The following is a 20,786-nucleotide window of genomic DNA, read 5'->3' on the forward strand; positions in this document are numbered from 1 at the left end:
GAGTGCGGTGAGGGTTAAATCCCCTTGGGGAATAGCACCTTGTGTGCTGTTCGTCTCGCATCATGCTGTATCTGTCCTGGGCACCCAACAGGGGGCGCACTGACATATTGGCTTACTGCGACATACTAGTCACTAGAAACTGTACCTTGTAGCCAAGAGAAAATCCTCTGTAAAATGTCTTCTTATGGCCTGGTATTTCTCTTCTGGTGTCTTTACTGAAGAGAGGTAGTTTGAGGTGAGGGCAGTATAAAGTCTTGTCCACAGCTCGATTTTCCTCTGGCTCGAGTGTAGAGAGGCTGATGAGAAGGGAAGGTGCCATGGCAACTGCAGGGCCAAGAGAGACATGGAGGCCTGGTGCCAGGCTCTGTGTGTGATATGGCTCCTGTGGGCGACCAGCTCATGAAAATTAGTGAAGTAACGAATTATGGAATTCACGTTAGACTAGTCTGTACAAAGGGGGTTGAGTTCTTGTTTGATTTGATAGTTGGAGGTTTTTTAACCTAATGAGCTCATGAATTAAAGTTTAATTTGCAGAGTAATCTGTCATAAATTTGAGAGATCCAAATGGACTGTGACAGGGTGAGATGGCTGCCATAAGCAGTGGGCTCTGTGGGTGATATGGCTTCTGTGCACAGAAGGGTTCTGGTGCTCACAGTGCAGCCAAGTGGGACAGAAGAAACAGAGGGAGATCTTTCCCTCTGTCACCCTTTGTTGTGCCCTTCGCTGCCCTGCACCATCTCATCCTCTTCCTCTTTTGCCAGCTATGGATCTCAGGAATTACATTGGAACTGGAGTTGAATTGGCTTCCCAAAGGTTCAGGTGAAACTTAGAACCAGTGCAAGGGAAATGGCTGGTAGGTATGAGGACATGAAACCACCCTTTCTGTGGCAATGAGCCACTGCATCAGCTGCATCAGCCAACTGTTCCCATATAGTCCACCTAGTTCTGGTGGAAAAGGATCTTAAGTTCCAGCAATGAAAAAACACTTGACATAGCCATATGACACATATTTCACCATTACATCAGCAGAGTGCAAGTTGATGCCACAGTAGTTCAGCAGCTCATAAAAGGGAGATAGTTAAGTGTTCAATATTAGCATCTGCCACTTCTTTGTTGACTTTTTTCCTGTTGTTTATCTACTGCCTTTATCGTGAAATGAATGCCAAGCAACCTAAATTATAAATCTGTATTTTGGAAGCCTAGAAATACTACCACTTCTATCAAGATTCCTTCTATGTTTATTTATCACGTTCTTCAGCATTCAAGTACATTTGTTCTTTCAACTTCTTGAACTAGCACTACTTTTTAAAAGGCAGCTTTTATTCTTTATAGGGTTTTAATTTTTGTGCAACTCAAACTCTCGGGCATATGATTGTGCATTCTTATTAACCTATAGACACTTTTCATACTGACTAATTTATTTGCAGCCATCTCATGCTTTTCTGGGTTATAAATGTTAACATTAGATGCTTGGGTTATGTATCTAAGACCTCAAACATTCTTTTCCTACTGTAGCTTTTACTCTTCTGCAGTCTATTATTTGGTATATGTAGCCTAATTCTGATTTCATTCCAGTTTTAAAGCACTGTAAATACATCATCTTCAATGGAATTACATTGGTTTTCCTCATTGTACATAGTAGTATCAGACCCTGGGTTCTTTTTTAAGATTTTTAATGTATACAACGTAACTGTGTAAATCCTCCACTTAATAAAGTGAATATTTGATCTTACATCCTCAGAAATGTTCTAGCCATTAGAATAATTTGGTAGGACATCATTTCCACCTTATTTCTTTTTGTGTCACAAGATGGGGAGAAAACAGTTATTCAGTATGCAGATAGAGGCTGTTCTTTTAGTATATAATTGGAAAGTATTATTCATAATTCCTTCCATCATCCAAAGAGTGTATCAAATGAGGTTATATTTTTGCAATCCAAAATATGTCACTAGAATAACTATGGATATCTATTTCATTGACCATAATTTTATAATGGAAGACTAGTTCAAAATCAAAGCATGCCACAACACTTTTCACAACCTCATACCAAAGGTTAGTATGGAAGATGAAAAATTATCATCTTACATTATATGATTTCCTAAGTTAAAATACCTGAGCAATGCCTAATCAAAACACAGGTATGTAGTAGGTATATGAGATTTGAGCTTTTTAAAAAATATATTTGTATTTCAATGCAAGCAAAGTGTTCCAGATGGGCTCAAATACTTATAGCGCAGAATGCATTATATGTAACTATAAAAATAAAGTGATCACCACTACAGCAACGCTGGAAGTCAAATTATTTCTATATTGTTCTGCCCAAATAATTCTGTAGCTGAGTAAATCATAACTGGATACGCCTGGTGTGATTCCAGCAGATATTAACACAGTCATTACAGTTTTAGCTATCATTCAACACCACAAATAAAAGAGATAACTAAGAGTTTGCCATCAGCAAAAGATTTAAATGGACAATGTTCTCTCACATTTAAATTTGTATTTTCATTTGGTCATTTTAAAGAGAAACACTGTCCTGATTAGCAAACATTAAAACAAAAGAACATACATTTTAAAAGATCAGTATAAAAAGTAATTCGTATATGAATGCAAACTGACAGTTCACAGGTAGGAAACTATGCAAATATCTCTTTCCACAGAATTTCCATACACATAGCATTAGAGTATGTAAAATCATGACTCAGTATGATATTTTTCCAGTAAATATCAACACAAAATATTTACTGTTCTTAGTGTAATAAGACTTCTTACAATTTTTTCAACAATATATAATTCAAACCCAAATTTACTGCAAGTATTTGGAAGTTTCAGTAGTGAATCTTGTACTGTGTATATGCTTTGCAACCTGTATTAATAGGAGCATCAAATATCTTTTGCACATTACTAACAAATCTCCTAATGGAAAGTAAAAGGAAATGTCTGTCATTACTGAGTGATAAGTGACATGAGGATAAAAATTGTGGCCTGGTCAAATGCATTTTGGGATGAGCAATTGAATGCTTTTTACAGCTATGTATAATTTTATAAAATGATAACAGAAGTCTATCAGGAAACTGATTCCAGTCTTTATTACTTTAAACTGAGTGCAGAGAAGGACCTTAAGATGACTAATCAATGCCTTTGTCTAAATGGAAATATAATAACGATGAAAATATCTTTCTATCTTCATGTGTAAATCTATTAAAAAAGCATGTTATACTAAGAATAAATGGTCCTCCATAAGTCTTATATAAGGCCATCAGAAATACTTGAGAAAAATACAATTCCTACAAGTGCATTTAAAATAGGGGAGAAAACGTAGAGGGCAATAGCACATAATTGGCTTCCATTTGGTACTTGTGCAGGAAGTGAGGCAGTTGGATACTGAAGTAAAAACGTGGGTCGTATTGTAAACCTCTGCTTATATTAGAGATAGCCAGTTAGTATGTTGCCTAAAGCAGTATGGGATGATTTCTGAACCTGAACACAGGTAGAAATTGAAAAATTATCATACCCAAGATGCACAGCTAACTATAGTATTACAGTGATTACTGTCAATTAACCAATTTCCCCTGGCATTGAATATAGATCATGTTCTCTTAAGGAAAAGAATAATGATTGCTGAATCTATAATAATACTTGAAAGAATTATGGAAATTCATTAATGGTGAAACATGACTGGTTTCATTTGAAGAGACTGAGAGAAAAGAAACTTTTCAACACTTACAAAATGATGCTTTCAACATATACAGAGTACTGTATAGAGTGCTAAGTTGGTTTAAATGCACATTTGAATAAAACTTATTTATTACACTGGTGTGGGTATAACAATGAAGCAGGCACTCAGGGTGCTGTATTTCCACTTCCTAATCTATTTATATTTTCAACTGTGAACTTGCATTACCATATATAGGATCTAATGAAAAATACTCTGAAATCTTGTTTCTATTTTGGTGCTCATATATCTAAAGAGACTGCAAAGAGTGAGTTTTTAACTCCAAATGAAATAATGTTTAATGGAATTACAGCTTCTCTTTGAAAAGACTGGGAAATCAGAAAAAAACTGTGGCTAAATTTCAGGTTGGGTCCTAAGAAATTTCTAGCTATACTTTTGTCACCAAAATCAGGAATAAGAACGCTCTTTAACACCAATGTAGCATTAAGAAGCAGGCATTCTTTATTGCAGCACTGGATGCACAGGGGATCACTCCACCTAATGTGCATGCCGTATGTTTCATTCAAACAAAATTATATAGTCCACACTTATGATTATGCATTATATTTCTTGGAAAAATACATATTAATTCAACAGGCTGTACTATGTTAATTAAGCATCGTACATGCTCCTTAAAGGTATCTCTGAGTCTTCTAAGGGATCGCAAACAACAGTCGACCCTATAGTTACAGCTGATGGATCACTGAACCTTAATTTATTTCCCTTATATGGAAAGCCCAAGAAGAGTCCAAGTTTGTTTCATTTGTTACTTATACAATGGTCTTCTCAGTGATCATACGTTTTAAATGACTCTTACATAACCAGGGGCAGTTAGCAATATCTCTGTAGTGATTACACTGAAGCAAACAATATAGTTGCAAAGCTAAAACAAAATATATAAGAAATAGAGTTACAAAGCTAAACCAGACTAAACTACATGTTAACAGGTGGTACTATATGTGGCAGCATAGCATGAAAAGCTTTACCACCAAGAAGGTCAGATACTTGTACATTGGGAGTGATTTTTTCCCAGTATGAGTATAGTTGAGAAATTGGATAATAATCTGTGATTAAGAACTTACCTGTGGAGATATAGGTGGAGTCAAAACTCCCTTATAGAAAGACCCACTGGATTTCATTCTTTTGCTAGGTGGTTTATTCCTTGTGAAAGGGTTAAGGCCCTGAAACCAAGGAAGATCTTGTAAGTACCTTAGATACTTAGTTGAACAAAAGAGGCTCCAGGTGGCTGTAAGATAAGGGGGCACCCTAATAATCTCATGGTAGACAATCTTGAGAATGGATACACAGGACCATAAAGATAATAAATTGCATCAATAGCCTCAAAGGATATGGTCTACTGATCCCAGAACTGAGTTTGCACAGAAGTAAAGGTCAATCAGCAGGCACAGTGACGAAGACTGCAAGCCTTCATCTGAAGACCCTGATGACCACCCAAAGACCATCAGGGAAGATGACTGCGCATGCGGACCGTACATTTGCATATGTTAATGAGCTCCAGGAAATATCATGTATACATAAATGAGCTGTTGGAAATCTTGTGAGTATGTATTATTTTATGGTATATAGTCTCTAAAAGTTTGCCAGATTGTGGGAGTGTTTATGGTGGAGCTATCCCCAGTGCTGCAATAAAGAATGCCTTGCTTAATAACAGTCCGCTGTTATTGAGTTTTATTATATTGGACTCCTTACCCACCTGCACCTAACTTCCCACTTTGGCAAGGTTAGAAAGCAAGGGGATATGGATGCTGCTGATCTTTGTATCAGTTTTGGTGACCCAGATGTGACCATCTCTGCTCGGCTGTAGGACCCGTTGAGAACAAGATTCCCTTGGGTACCCCCAGGCATTTTTCTGGAAGGACTCCTTGCCTTAGTTGGATCACTGCAGGAACAGACAAGGACCATTGTCGCAGCACTCTCCAGACTAGCAGGCTGCAACAAGGTCTTTCACCATCTCATACCAGCATACTCTTCATACACTCCCTCTGCTGCCTTTTCTTCATCTTGCCTTATCTAGGACATGTGTGTTCTCTCTCTTGCTTCTTCCTTGGTTTCTCTCTCTTCATTGGCTCTCAATCACTTAACCAGCCACACCTGCACCTTATATACATCAGCCAACCCACCGCCTCTGAAGCCAACCCACAGTTGTATATTATCAATGCTAATTAACCCAGCTTCATTCCACTACAGACCATCTGATGAAGGTATTCTTTTATTTGTTTGTTTGGGACCAGTTAATTTGGGACCTTTCTGTAATTTACAAGACAAGATCTTCCATTGGACAGCGTATACCAGGTTGCTAGCACCTTACTGGTATATGCTTGTGTATACTTTGGTATACATTTGGGTATACTTTGGTATGCATTTGGAATTTTGGTAATTTTGGCTTTGGACATGTTTTTAGTATTTGGTTTTGATTTGTATAATTTTGTGATTTGAGAATTGATTATTTTGGTGATATATGGAATTGTAATTGGAGTATTGTTGGTTTTAATTGTGATTATTTGCGGTTGTGTAAGAGCTATCCCTACTACTTTTTGTATAGAGGTTATTTTGTGTGTATTATTATGGGTGGTCAGCAGAGTGGAGGAGTTATAAAGAAAAGTCCGTTAGGATATATATTAGCTCATTGGAAAGATATTAGGAGTCCACCTAGCGGAAGTGTAAATAAGAAAACTTTGATAAAGTATCGTAATCAGTGGTGACCTTTATAGAAGTTGGATGATGGAGAAAAATGGCCTTTTAACAGAACTCTGAATTAGAATATTTGGTTACAAATTATGTTGTTTCTGAGACTAGAAGGTAAATGGGATCAAGTGGTTTATGCAGATATGTTCTTTACTCTGCAAAATCACCTGGAGTGGCAAAAAGAATGTGGAATTAATTTAGCACCCCAGGACCCTGTGGTCCTGGCGATAGAAAAAGAGAAAAATAAGAATGGGAAGTTAAAAAGATGTTGCTCAGCTTGTAGCATTGGTCAAAGATGTTTAAAGGTTAATTTATGCAATGTTGGATGTGGTGTTTAGTGAGTTAGAGAAGTGGATGGTTGTGAGAATGGCCAGAAACCTGATACAGGGAATGGATTGCATATGGAATAAGGAATGCTGTCCCAAAACCAGTGAATTGGTCCAAATTGTATGAAATTAAACAAGATAGAAAGGAATCCTCTACTGATTTTCTGAGTCTATTAAAATAAGGGATGGAGAAATATACTCTTTTGGATCTTACCTCCCAGGAGGGAGAGAGTCAGCTGATATTCCTGGTTTTGGGACAATTGGTAGATGACATCAGAAGAAAGTTACAGAAAGTGTAAGGAGTAGATATGAAAGATTTAGAAAAATTGCTGGAGGTTGCATGGCAAGTGTACTGGAATATAGTCAGAAAGAGAGAACAATGAGCAAAACAATTGCTAATGCTACAGTAGCTGCTTTACGCACCACAGGAAACCAGGTACTCTCTCAAAACCCATCAAGAAATAACACTAATGGAGGAAGAGTGGCCACGAGAGGTGGCATAAATGCTCCACCAAAAGGAAATCAAACACATTTGATAGATCAGTGTGCTTATTGTAAGAAAATGGGGCACTGGAAAAAGGATTGCCTGCACTTGGGCAAGTTGGTGATGGTTACTGATGTGGAAGCTGATTGATAGGAACCAGGGGAATCTTCTCTAGTGGAGCCCTTGGTAAAAATTCAGCTAGGGAAGGAAGGGAAACCTGTAGAATTTCTAGTAGATATGGGTTCCACATTTTCAGTACTAAATCAGACCTTATTGCCTGTAAGTCAACAAAATGTTAATATCATAGGAGCAACTGGACAAGTTGAGAAAGCCTTTTTTTTTTTTTTTTTTGAAACCACTAAAATTCAAAATCAGGAAGAGTGTAGGGATTCATAAGTTTCTCTACCTGCCTGAGGCTCCTAGACCACTTTTAGGAAGGGATTTGCTAGAGCAACTGAATGCTGAAATAAAGTTTAAAGATGGGGAAATTGAATTTAAAATACCAGAAAAGAACCACATTGAAATTTTAATTTTGACTTTTACTGAATCCCAAATCAGGGAAGAAGAAATTATACAAGAAATAAAAGACCAAGTATACCCAGGAGTATGGGCCTCAGGAATACCTGGAAAAGCTAAAAATGCAGAATGGGTTGTTATTAAACTTAAAGAAGGGGCACAATCTGTTAGGGTAAAGCAATATCCCTTGAAATTGGAGGACAGGCAAGGAGTGAAAGGTATTGTAGAAGAATTTAGAAGATATGGACTATTGATTGAGTGCCCTTCAGAATATAACACTCCTGCCTATCAAAAAGCCCAATATTAAAACTTATCGATTAGCACAGGATTTGCGGGCAATAAATCCGATAGTTGACGATTTGTATCTGGTAGTGGCAAACCCATATACTCTGCTGACTAGTTTAAAGGAAACCTATGAATGGTTTACTGTATTAGACCTAAAGGATGCGTTCTTTTGCTTCACGTTGGCTCCTGAAAGCTGCAATTTGCCTTTGAATAGGAAAACCCTGATACAGGATGGAAAACCCAACTAACCTGGACAGTGTTACCTCGAAGATTTAAGAATAACCCCACCATTTCTGGAAATCAATTAGCCAAGGAATTAGAGACCTGGGTGAGGCCTCCGGGAAATGAGCTCCTTTTGCAATATGTGGATGATATTTTGATAGCCACAGAGAAGAACGGAGAGTGTAAAGAATGGACTGTGGCTTTGTTGAATTTTCTTGGACTAAGTGGTTACTGAGTCTCATTACAGAAAGCCTAGATCTTGAAGAAAGAAGTAATATACCTGGGATTCATGATTGCATAGAAATTATTGAGACTGTATGCAAACAGACCAGACTTGAAGGAGGAGCCGCTGGAAGAAGCCAACCACACATGGTATACTGATGGGAGCAGTTTTGTAAAGAATGGAGTCTGAATGGCAGGATACTCTGTGACCACCACAGACCAGTTGGTGGAAGCAAAGTCACTTCCTAAGGGCACATCTGCACAACAAGTTGAAATAATTGCTCTAGTAAGAGTGTTGGAGCTTGCCAAAGGACTGAGAGTGAATATTTGGACAGATTCAAAGTATGCCTTTGGTGTAGTCCATGCCCATGGAGTGATTTGGAAAAAAACAAGGACTCATACCTTTCCATTGAGTAGTTAAAAAACATGCTGATATAATTTTACGACTTTTAGATGCTATACAGCTTCCGTCAGCAGTGGTGATTATGCACTGCAAAGGACGTCATAAAGGTAACATGTACAGGGAAGTGGGAAATAAATTGGCTGATCACGAGGCAAGACAATCTGTGGAACGAGGTGAGGTATTAAGTTTGATTCCTAAAAAGTCTTTGCCCCTACCCGAGACAATTGAATATGATGAAAAGGATCAGAAGTTAGTTACTGATCCAGGGGCTGAGCAAAATGGCTTACTCCAAGACCCAAGTGTTGCCTAAACTCCTGAATTATGGATCTCTGATTTAGTTAAACAAGAATGCGCACAAAGCTTAGGTCAAGCTGACCCACCCTCTCAAGTCATTAAATGACTCATCATCTCAATTCCTCTAAACTGATGAATGAAAGGACTTCTAATCAAGGAAGTGAATCTTGGGGAAACAAAGAACAGTAGTGCTATCTGAGGATGTGCACTAATTTGCATTAGAAGCGAGAAACTTGTAACCAATCCTGTGTGTTAAGGGAAACACTAATTTTATTCTACGTTTTGAGAATTCAGATACCTGATTGCAGTAGTAGAGAAGCTCACAAGTAGTTCTGGGAGTGTAAGTAATGTTTGGAATAATCCATTGTATTTGTTGGTGTTGGGTCAGGGAGTGTCCAAGGCTTTCAGCAATCTGCAGACCCTGTATGTTACAAAATTAAGTTTTAAGAGGAAAACTTTACAGCAGTTAGTGTTTGAACATTGGGCTGGGGGTGTATGGAATACAAATGTACCCTCCCATTCATTAAGCTGGACTTAACGCAGGTAGAGAACATCACAAGACTTTAATGTTATACTTACCACATCAAAGATATAGGCTGGGGGTGCACAAGAAGTTAGGAGAGGACACAGCTGGGACAGCCGACCCCAACTGACCAAAGCAATATTCCATACCGTATGATGTCATGCTCAGCAGTAAAACTGAGGGTGGTGGAGGTTGGCCAGACATACCATTGCTTGGGGACTGGCTGGGCATTGGTTGGTTGGTGGTGAGCCAATTGTGATTTTTTTATATTGCATCACTTGTTTTTCTTAATGGTTTTTTTTCTTCTCTTTGTTATTTTCTTTTTCTTTAATTATTAAATGCTCTTTATCTCAACCCATGAGTTTTCACACTCTACCATTCTGATTCCCTCCCCATCCCGCTGGGTTCAGGAGTGAGTGAGCAGCTGTGTGGTGCTTAGCTGCCTACCAGGGTTAAGCCATGACAGTCCTTTTTGGCACCCAACGTGGGACACACAGGATTTGAGATAATGACAGATTTAACTGGAGTTTGCTGGGCTGAATTTATAGCTGTTATAGCTGTCTAGCTATTAACTGGCAGGCTCCTGTGCTTGCCATGAGGCTTGCTTCCCTTACTGTATATTGGAGTCTAGTGCTCATTAGTGACTGCTATTTACTTTTGCTGTTTGCTGTACTGCTTATCATCTTACTCTACTGTGCCTGGGAATATTTTGATAACAGCAATGGTGATGTGCCTGGGCTGGCAGATGGCCAGGGATTTGCTAGTCTTCATATACTGCTGTACTGGGCAGACTGGAACTCCAGCATGAACTTGAGTTGAAGGATCTGTGACCTGTGGACAAGTCCATGCCAGAGAAGGTACACCTCGAGGCATCTGTGGCCATGGATAAGTCCATGCCACAGCAGGTACACCTTGAAGTGTCAGTGGCTGTGCATAAGGCTATGCCAGAACACCTTGAAGCATCTGTGGCCATGACACATCAGGTATGCCCCTGAAGGGACTCTGTGGCTGTGGGTAAGGCCACACTGGAGCAGGTACACCCTAAAGGGATTGTGGCTGATGGATAAGGCAATGCCATAGCAGGTACACCTCAAAGCAACTGCAGCTATGGATAAGCCCAGGCCACAGCAGGTGTACCCCTGGAGAGACTGTGGTCCATGAATAAGTCCACGCTGGAGCAGATACACCCCTGAGGGACTGTGGACTTTGGATAAGTCCATGCTGGAGCAGGGGAAAGGGCAGGAGTTCGTTGCAATGTTAAACCCTATGGCCTGGTCCAAAGAGACCAGGAGTGGAAATTGTAATGGGTATACCTTTAAAATGTTGTAACCCATGATTCAAGGTGCATGTTATATAAAGCATTATAGCAGAAACACCTTGCCACAAGTCAGGCTAGAGGCAAGGGGAAATGTTCATTGCAATGTTAAACCCTATAACTTTGTCTAAAGGGACTGGGGTGGAGATTACAATGGATATGCCTTTAAATTGTTGTAACCCATGATTTGAGTTGCATGTTACAGGAAGTACTATAGCAGGAACAACCCAAACCAATGGAGGACATGCCTCAAAAGAAGCAGTGCAAGTACAGCAGTGACCTGACCTGAGCTGGCTTCAGTGTGCAACATTCCAACACAACACACCATCTCTCCTGTCCCGAGTGATCCCCACAACAGATAGAGCCCAATGTCATGGACTAAATTAACTCAATGGACAATTTATCAGCCCATAGACTAAGGGAATGATACCTGTGTATATATATCAAAAAATGGGAAGGGTGGTGGTGGTTAATGATGTATTTGGTATAGTGTGAGACCCGATCATGATATAAATGGTATGGAATAAGGGGTGGAGATTGTACTGGTTTTGGCTGAGATAAAGTTAATTTTATTCATAGTAGCTAGTATGGGGGTATGTTTTTTAATTGTGCTGAAAAGTGTTGATAACAGGGATGTTTTAGTTATTTTTTAATGGTGTTTACACAGCATCAAAGCCTTTTCTGCTTCTCATACTGCCTCACCGGTGAGTAGGCTGGGGGTGCACAAGAAATTGGGAGGGGACACAGATGGGACAGCTGACCCCAACTGGGCATTGGTCATTTGGTTGTGAGCAACTGATTGTTTTTATTGTATCACTTGTTTTTCTCAGTTTGGGTTTTCTTTTCCTTCTTGTTGTTATTTTCCTTTTCTCTCTTTTAATTTATTAAACTGTCTTTATCTCATTCCATGAATTTTTGCACTTTTACCCTTCCAATTCTCTCCCCATCCTGCTGGGTGAGGGAACAAGTGAGCGGCTATGTGGTGCCGAGCTGCTTACTGGGGTTAAACCACAACAGATATGAAAAAAAAATAGGAGAATTCCAGCCATTTGATCAAAAAATTGACTATAGCCAACTATGCAAATCTGTCAAAGGCTGTGAGTATACCAGATGTAACAAAAACTTGGAACTGGAACTGCAACAGTTGCCTCTTAGAGAGATGTAATATGTTTAACAAAAGTGAGAATATATTAGTGTACAAATAAATGAAATCATGCTTAGAACCTAGAGAAGCAGCAGCTCAGTTTTATATGTATTTGTCACAGATGGGGATGTGCCTGTTTTGTGAGACATGTTTGTATTCTCCCTCATGTGAAAGATTCCGTGGAAACATTGAGAGATAGAGAAAGTAAGTTCAGTCTTGCTGAACTTGTCAAAATCACATAACTTTCCCTTGCTCTGATTCATCAAGGCTTATGAGAAGGTTCTTACAGCATCTCTACCATTTGTTCAGGGCATATAATTTATACTTGTGACTGAAACTACTGTTTATGTACACATAAGAACATCAGGATACACATTTAGCAAAGGCTACCTGGTTGGTTAATACCAGAGGATCTGCTACCCGAGCTGGTCCTGCCCAGCCAAAGCTTTTGGGTACTGTAGAGGGGGATAAAGTTCCTGTAGTGCACCTTAAAACTATGCTTAGGAAAACAGTCTGGGTCATTCCTGCCTCAGGCAAAGGCAAACCCATTCGTGGGATTGTTTGTACTCAAGGGCCTGGGAGCACTTGGTGGGTAATACAGGAAGATGGGGAAGTTTGATGTGTGCCTCAAGGGGATTTGATTTTGGGTGAAAACAGCCAATAAATTGAGTGATGTTAATTGTTACATAATATTGTATATTGTCTTTGGTGATGATGGTAGAATTTGAACCCACACCCCCGGAGAGACTGGATGTCTTGTGGCACCCATCTCTACTAATTCAGATTTGAAGATTTGAACCTTATTTCTTTTCAACTGCCACACCAACAAAGACCGACTGGTGAAACCCAGATCAGCACAGCTGTAATAGGATTAGAACTGGCTTCAACATGGAACAATCCAACACCTTGTACCATCCTCCTTGCCCAGAAAGACTATTATAATAGATGGAGCCCAACATCATGGACTAAATGAACTCAATGGATTTTTAGAGGGATGGTCCATAGACTAAGGGAATGATATCCATGTATGTTGACGCAGAAGGTTTGGACACAACTTGTACAACCAATGTGATCAAGTTAGTGCCACTTTATTAAAGGATACACAGCAATTTACACACTAGCACAAAGCACACACATTGCTTCTAGTTTGCTAATAGGCTAAAGCTGCTTGTCTATTCACTCTCCTGCAGTCTATGATTGGTCACGGCGTGGTATCCATGCTCCTCGCCTACATTCTGTTTTGACATTCTATTTTCTTATTTTTCAGTCCAACTCCTTTATCTCTTTCCCACGTACAGTTCCTTAATAGTCCAACTTTCTTATCTCTCTGCCAGTACACAGTTTCTTTGTCTCTCTTGGCCTTGCATATGCCCTTCACAACAGCTGCAGCTTGTTACAGCTTTGGACTGCTATTACAACAGTTACTTGGTCTGGATTGCTCATATTATATCCATTGTCTTCACAGCCACTCTACATGTGTAATTATAAAAAGGACAGGAGAGGCAATGATGATGTATTGGAAAATGTAGCATGACGTAAATGCTATGGAATAAGGGCTGGATACTGTCATGGTTTTGGCTGGGATGGAGTTAATTTTCTTCTTAGTACTGTTATAAACGATAACAATTAAAACAATTTTAATTTGGGTTCAATCAATTTGGGTTGAGAAACAATAAGCAAAACCAGTGCTGGGTGCACGGAGAACTCAACTAGCTCCACCACACACACCTGAGTCTTAAAAGCAGCGTCTTTTATACCAACGTCTTGACCAATCTCTTCTCACCGGATGTTCGTCCTGCTCTTTCCCCACTGGGCCGTTAGGGTACACCTTCTCCTCCTATTGGCTCTCCTTTGGCGCGCTTTTTCAAATCTCAAGGTCTTTGTCTCCTTTGGCGGGCCTTTCCTGGCTGGTTTCGCTTTCCTTATCTCCTTTGGCGGGCTTTTTCAAGCAGTGATTGCCTCAGGGGAAGGGGAAGCCATCACATTGTCTTAAAGGAGAACCACACGCGCCCACTCACCACAACTGCGATACAGGTCCCAGATTTACACAGGGTACAAGTATACTTATCACAGTACATTCTATTTTTGGCATGAATCATGACTGCGTTTATCACAGTAGCTAGTATAGTGCTGTGTTTTGGCTATGATGTGAGAACAATGTTGCTATCTGCACTGATGGTTTTAGTTGTTGCTGGGTAAGGTTTATACTAAATTAAGGACTTTTCGAGTTTTTTGGCCTTGCCAGCCAGAGGGCTGGAGCAGCACAAGAGACTGGGAAGGGACACAGCCAGGTCAGCTGACCTGAACCAGCCAAAGAGGTATTCCATACCATGGGACGTCATGCTTGGTATATAAACTTGGGGGGTTAGCTGGGGCTTGGGGTTCATTGCTCAGGACTGGCTGGGCATCGGTCAGCAGGTGGTGAGCAGTTGTACTGTGCATCGCTTGTTTTCCTTTCTCCCTTTTCCTTTGGGCTTTATCCTTTTCCTCACCTTTCCATTATAATTGTTGTTGTTATTGTTATTGTTGTTGTTCTTACCTTTTAATTCTGTTTCAATTATTAAATTGTTCTTATCTCAACCCTCTCGAGTTTTACATTCCTTTCTGATTCTCCTCCCCACCCCGAGGGGTGGGGGAAAGTGAGCAAGTGGCTCTGTGGTGCTTGATTGCCAGCTGGGGTTAAAGTACGACAGTGGGGGTCTCAGTTTCATTTGGAGCACGTGAGGGTCTCAGCCACCATCCACTGGGTTGGAAACAGTGTTCATCTCAAAAAACAGTTACTGAGACGGACAAGCACGAGTGAGGTGATTGAGGGGACTCAGTGCCAGTGTCTGGAGTGCCACCATGAGTCACAGGCCCATGTGCCTGGTGCCAGCTGTTGATGAGGGACTGAGTGTCTGTATCTTCCCCAAACTTGGTGTGCATGTGTGTGTGTGTGTAATTCACTAACCAGCTTTAAGCTGGCCTAGCTGGTGAGTAGGATGGCCTGGGTCTGGGTGGGGGTATCAGGTGGTCGGAGGGTCTGTGGTGGTAGTCAGGGGGGACCTGCAAGTGTAGACTACTTGTGAGAAGAGTGTGTGTGTATGTGTATGTTTGCTAGTGAGCATCATGCTGGACTAGCCAGCAAATAGATTTGTGAAGCAGATAAGATGGCAGAGATATTGGATGGGGGGAGTGTGTGTGTGGGGTGTGTGTGTCATGCTGGTTTTTGAGGAATCCATGAAAGTGCATGTGCTTCTGAATCTAGAGTGTTGTGTGTGTGCTTTCACTAGTAAACTTCTGTCTCTACCAGCCAAAGACAAGGAAGGGGACTTGTCTGTGTTTATGTTTTATGTGAATCCTATATGTAGGTGCTATTGAAGGCAGCACCTTGCTTGTGGCAGTCTGTGTAGCTGGCTGTGTCAGTTTCCTCTCTGTATGTCTCTGGGATATGTGCTTAGCTTTGCTACTGGTTGAACCTCAAATAGGAAAGTAGCAGCCATGTCTCAGTCTGGGCAGAGGCCCCCAGGCCTGGGCTCCAATGGCTGGACAGGAAGAAGTCCTGAGCCCAAAACAGCAGGAGGTGGTAGCCACTCCTAACATCATCCCTTTAGAGGCTTGATGTGACAGTGTACTATTTCTGCAAAGCCTTCATCTAGGATTTTATAAAAACAATTTTTCACATGGAAATGAGAGTCAGTTGTTAAAATCTAGACATAATTAGGCACCTGCTGAACATTAATACCTTTTTACTAGGTGATTTAGTCTAGTGGTAACTTGGAGCATGGCTAGAAGAATAAGGTAAGCTCAGCTGTGGGTTGATAACATGCTGACTGCTCCACGGTCCACACTTTTACCCGCAATGTATGACTGGAATCACATTTATGCTCACACGGATCTTCAGTGCAATCATTCACCTGGGAGGAGGCACTGGATTGATGTGAGAAAATATAGTGGAAAAACCTAAAACTCTGCGGTAGGCAGGAGCTGCATAGATAACAGAAACATCAACACGAAAGCAAGATCCTCACTGTCTGCGAGAGAAGGGCTGGAGCTCTGGAGCTTGGCCTGCTCAGCACTTCAAGAAGGGACAGTTAGTACCAATGTAGATGAGCACAAGAATGTAAATAAGGAGCCTTCTGACAAGGACGTGCTAACTGCTAAAAGAAAACAAACTGCTGAAGAGATACGACTCAAGGACACTAGAGTAAAATAATTGTAGTAGTGGGAGATCGAGACCTCCTACTCAAATGCCCCCCCCCCCCCCCCCCCCCCCCCGAAGAGGGTGGATCACCTGCTCTGGGAGCATGCATAGTGAATTTAAAATGAACTGAACCTTTAAATTGAAGCGAGAACGCAACTAACCAGTAATTAATTAGTAGGTGTAGACTTTGGGCCGAACTAACCAACTTCACTGTATATTTATACGTATTATGAGTAAAATTAAGTGTGCAAGTGAGGAGGAGTGATCCTCCTTGCACCCAGTGCTGCAATAAACATACCTGCTTTATATCTCTCCTCGAGCTGTAGAGTTCAATTCCGCAGGTCAGGATGAGAAAACAGTGAACTAGGTAAAACTGCATTTGGGTAAATTGCTCTGTTTTGGGAAACGGAAACAAACTTAGCAGGCTGTGCTCAGGGGTGATGAGGCCCTGGTGAATTTAAGGTCAAATGTAATCAGGATGATAGTGATACTCTCAGTCTGTCTTCTAAGGGCCAAGATATAATGCACCCCAAAGGGGCAAGAGCTGTCTCTGCCAAAAGTTCTGTTGGCTTAGGTATCTGCCATAAGTCTAAGGACCATTCCAGAAAAGCAGCAGAAACTGGATGCCTGTGTGTAACAGAGCACTTGGACCATCTCCATTACCAGCATCTGCAGTAAGGTGCAAAGAATTCATTGCATTTGACAGAACTAAGGGAAATGGGGATTTTAGAGTCTAACATTAGCATATATACAATATCAACATTTTCTATAGTTGGGCTTTAAAGCAGACACCTAATCATTTATACATGCAGTTACCTAATATTGGCACACAGTAACAGTGCATATAAAAGCAAACATAGATATACAACTCATTAGTTCCTGAGTAAATTTTGGAAATGTAGGCCCTAGAATTACTTCCTTGAGGGAGAAAGATGGTTTAACAAGTTACTTGAGAAGTCTGTAGGATACAGCAAAGTAAAACATAAATTTGCAAATGTCTAACAAAGAGCAGATATGAAGGAATTTACAAATGTTATAATAAACTGAGAAGGAAAACAAGTGCCCATGGCTTTAGACAGTTAACCTGCTTTTATACTGATTCTGAGAGTACAGGGGAGGATTTAGAAAGAATTGAAGTTTTTAAGGATTCAATGGGATCTGTCAGTCACAGCTCCCATTCAGATTTCTGTTGCCCATTTCTTATCAATGCTTAAACAGGCACTTTTAAACCAAAATACAGCTTCTAGAATTTCAAAAGCAGCCAAAAGATTCCTTCCTTCAGACAAAGGAATTTTAAAAAGCAGCCACAAGTTATGCGCAGCACTGTGATATGAGATTGCCTAAAGACCATGGAGACCACTACCCTTTTAAAGCTATGGCACCATACAGGATTCTTTCAGATGAGAGAGAGAGGGCTATTTGGATGGGATTCTGCTCTAATTTAACATTAAAGGCATTTAAGATGTATCAGGTCTTAAAATGTGTGAGGTATTTCTCAAACACAAAAGCTGAAGAAATCCTGCTTTAAAAAAATGTTATGTGGAAGGTGGAAGAAAGGGATACAAACACCACACAAAAAGATCAATCTGATGGCTGATACAAATTAATTTGATCATAATTTTATGAGTTAAAACTCCTTACTGTTCTCCATCCTACCTATAACCATTCAGCACTCCGTATCTTGTTCTATGTTGTCTTGTATTTTGCTTTTAGTTTGAACTCACTCACTCCCCTTATAGATATCAAACTGTTTCCTTCCCCTCTTATAAATGAACAGAACAGTAGGATGCTAAAAATAAATAAATAAATAGATAGATAGATAGATAGATAGATAGATAATTTAGTCACCTAGTTTCTCCTCAGCAACAAAGAAATGGCCATTTAGTGGATATTTTTCTGAGTAGCTTTGCAGACCAGCTTAAGGGCATGCCCACGAGAAAAATATGGCCAAAAAGCTGTGAGAAAGGTGTAGGGAATAACAAAATAAGAAAGTCAAGAAGATAAGTGAAGGTAAATGAGATCAGATTTAGGCTTTGTTTGTTAAGAGATGATAATTTAATAGTGCAGCGTGTAGCTGTTAGCAGCATTACATTAAGGTCTTATTTACCCTCTTGCAACTTACTTAAACTGCATGCATGTTCATTATTGTAATTCTCATCTGCAGGTTTTTAAATCCTTTAAAGTGTGCTTTCTTTAAAGGGAAGTGTTTTGTAATGCATTTTGTTAAGTTAGAAAAATAACAGCTACAGCTGTTATTATACAGTTATATATTACTTCAATAGAGACAACTATTTATAGCAGCCAAGACTCTGCCCATCATACTTAACTGTATTGGAGTTTTGATGATACCAGAAGTCAAATAAGCTTTGTTCTCATGGTCAGTTACTGCATAGTAAATGGAGATCCAAAATGGCCAAGTTTTTGCCATTACCATTTTTAGTTACATAGCAAACAGAATCTATATTTGTACAGTTCTCTGGCTTCAAATGATAATTTATGTAACATATTCTCACACTAAATTAAACAGTAACCTAAAAGTCTAATCTTTGTTTATTATAAGATCCTTTTCACATCTATTCATAAGGCACGTACTCATTTAAATGTCCCTCTATTCTCTATCAGAGTATAGAGGAGACTAAACGCAAATGAAAATCTATTCCTAAATACACAAAGAGATGAAATAACTGGGTAATGTACTGAAATAATTTCCTCAATGTTGCAGAAGATATGTGCATATAAATCTGTTGTGGTTTAATCCCAGACAGCAACTAAGCACCACACAGCTGTTTTTTTGTTTGCTCACTCCCCTCACCCATGTGGAATAGAGAGAATCAGAAGACCAAAAGTGAGAAAACTCATGGGTTGAGATCAAGACAGTTTAACAAGTAAAGCAAAAGCTGTGCATGCAAGCAAAATAAAACAAGGAATTCATTCACTACTCCCCATCAGTAGGCAGGTGTTCAGCCATGTCCAGGAAAGCAGGGCTCCATTGTTACTGAAATCAGGAATATAAAACTCCTTAACACCAATGTAGCATTAAGAAGCAGGCATTCTTTATTGTGGTGCTGGATGCATGGGGGATTGCTCCACCTAACATGCATGGCTTCCTTCCCTCAGGTAGCTTTTTTAATGTAGTACATGTATACATATTGAACACATCTCCCAGAAAAGACATACATATTCACGGGATTACTCAAAAATAATTATAATATTTGCCTGTGGATAACTGGCTAGCTGAAAAAGGTCTCATAGACATAGTCCAGCTGGCTGGACAAAAATGCACATCGCTCTCAGCTTATCTGAAGTAAAGCAAAATACACTGTCCTTGGCTGTTCTTGTTACTAATAACAGGAAGATCGTGGTGGGAAAAGAATGTTGCAGGTGGGAACAGAAAACTACAGAAGAGAAACTAGGGGCGGGCTTGGTATTTAGGCAACTAACCAATAATGAGCTTAACTTTTGTAATATGTATGAGCTAATTATAACAAGGCATAAAAGGTGACTGTAAGACAGAATAAACGAAGTCTGCTGATCACTCATATTGAGTGACTGTGTCTTCCCTCTGTCGCGACAAATGGCGCCCGAACAGGGACCCTAGAGAGGGCTGAACCTGCGAGCCACGGTTCGACGGAGATTCGGGTACCGGTCCTGAAAGCAGCGCGGGAGGCGGAAGGGCACAGTCCCCGCGCCCGGGAGCACCTACAGAGGGTCCCGCCGGCCACGCGTCGCCGAAGTCTCGCAAAGGCTGCAACAGCGCTGACGACGGTACGGAGAGACAAGCGACGTACGATTCGCTCATATGCTTTTTAGAAAAGCGGAGCGTTCGGGACATAGACTGTAAAAAGGCATTACCCGGGTTATTAGCGTATGGGGTAGCATCCGGGTCCCCCGCGGCAGCGGCGAGCGGCGGCGCAGCCCGGCAGGCCCCGTCCCGGCCGCGGTTTCTCTCCGAGGCGGCACCCCCCCCCTCCGATCGGCGCCATGGCGATGCAAGCGGCCAAGCGAGCTGACATCCGGCTGCCCCCAGAGGTCAGTCGGGTCCTTTATATTCGGAACCTGCCGTATGAAATCACAGCGGAGGAAATGTAGGATATCTTTGGGAAATACGGACCTAGTCGACAAATCAGAGTTGGAAACACTCCTGAAACAAGAGGAACAGCTTAAGCTTCTCAAGGAAAAATACGGAATTGATTACAAACCCACCAACCCCCCCCCCCAAAAAAAAAAAAAAAGTGCTTCAGATGTCCCCTACAAGAAATGGGTTTCTGCCTTGACCTAGCAAACATCTCTGTGCTTAAAGAGAAGCCTTTTTGCCTTGATGGAGATAATTTATTCTGCATTCTATATTTATGCTGTATTCTGAATGTGGAAATTGGTTGGGACTAGGAGGCTGGCTTAAAGGCATTTTGCAAACGGGATTATTATTTATGATCATTATTGTAATAATAGTT

Source organism: Falco cherrug (assembly GCF_023634085.1).
Source record: "Falco cherrug isolate bFalChe1 chromosome W unlocalized genomic scaffold, bFalChe1.pri SUPER_W_unloc_1, whole genome shotgun sequence".
NCBI lineage: Eukaryota > Metazoa > Chordata > Aves > Falconiformes > Falconidae > Falco > Falco cherrug.